General features: G+C 45.5%; 1 non-coding gene across 1 annotated transcript; it reads left to right on the top strand.

Annotated features, from left to right (window-relative positions):
- Window positions 1-327: 327 nt before the first annotated feature.
- On the top strand, window positions 328-520 carry LOC130286784 (U2 spliceosomal RNA). Its single transcript, XR_008847418.1, has one exon. It is a non-coding gene; the product is annotated as a U2 spliceosomal RNA (small nuclear RNA).
- The last annotated feature ends 509 nt before the right edge of the window (window positions 521-1029 follow it).

Below are 1029 nucleotides of genomic sequence, written 5' to 3'. Positions count from 1 at the left end.
ATGTATGTATACATCCATTCCTATGAGTAATGTGAGTGCTCATGAAGGGGACATGGTTGGTTCCACCCCTTTCCCGGTTATCCCCTATGGGCCTTTTGGCTTAGATCAAGTGTAAAAAAAGAGGCTTGCGATAGATCGCATCCTCAGGTACATTTTTTTTGTGTGTGAATACTTGCACTTGGGTGACTTGTGAGCACATACCTCAACTCTTTAATAAAATAACGTGTGTGTATATATATATGTATATGTATATATATATATATATATATATATATATATAAAACATCTGTTATGGTGAAAGTATTATTTGTTGTGTACGTGATTGAAATTTGATTGGTAGTAAAGGTATTTTCAATCAAAAATCTGTTCTTATCACTTTAATATCTGATACGATCCCTATCTGGGGACCATAAATTAAATGGATTTTTGAGAACAGGAGCTGATTTCGAAGCTTGCTTCCGTCGCCCTATGCATTGACCCGATGTGGCAGTATCTTCGGGTAGTGTACAGTGCACCACCTCATTCCAGTGTTAACCCCTTAACGACGCAGGACGTATATTTACGTCCTGAGCCGGCTCCCGCGATATGAAGCGGGATCGCGCCGCGATCCTGCATCATATCACGTCGGTCCCGGCGCTCATCAACGGCCGGGACCCGCGGCTAATACCACACATCGCCAATCGCGGCGATGTGCGGTATTAACCCTTTAGAAGCTTCTAAAGGGAAACTGAAAGTGACCCGGCTGCTCAGTCGGGCTGTTCGGGACCGCCGCGGTGAAATCGCAGTGTCCCGAACAGCTGACCGGACACTGGGAGGGCCCTTACCTGCCTCCTCGGTGTCCAATCGACGAATGACTGCTCCGTGCCTGAGATCCAGGCAGGAGCAGTCAAGCGCCGATAATGCTGATCACAGGCGTGTTAATACACGCCAGTGATCAGCATAGGAGATCAGTGTGTGCAGTGTTATAGGTCCCTATGGGACCTATAACACTGCAAAGAAAATGTAAAAAAAAAGTGTTAATAAAGGTCA

Source organism: Hyla sarda, chromosome 8, assembly GCF_029499605.1.
Source record: "Hyla sarda isolate aHylSar1 chromosome 8, aHylSar1.hap1, whole genome shotgun sequence".
In the NCBI taxonomy this organism is placed as follows: Eukaryota; Metazoa; Chordata; class Amphibia; order Anura; family Hylidae; genus Hyla; species Hyla sarda.
This window is presented reverse-complemented; position numbering and strand designations above follow the sequence as displayed.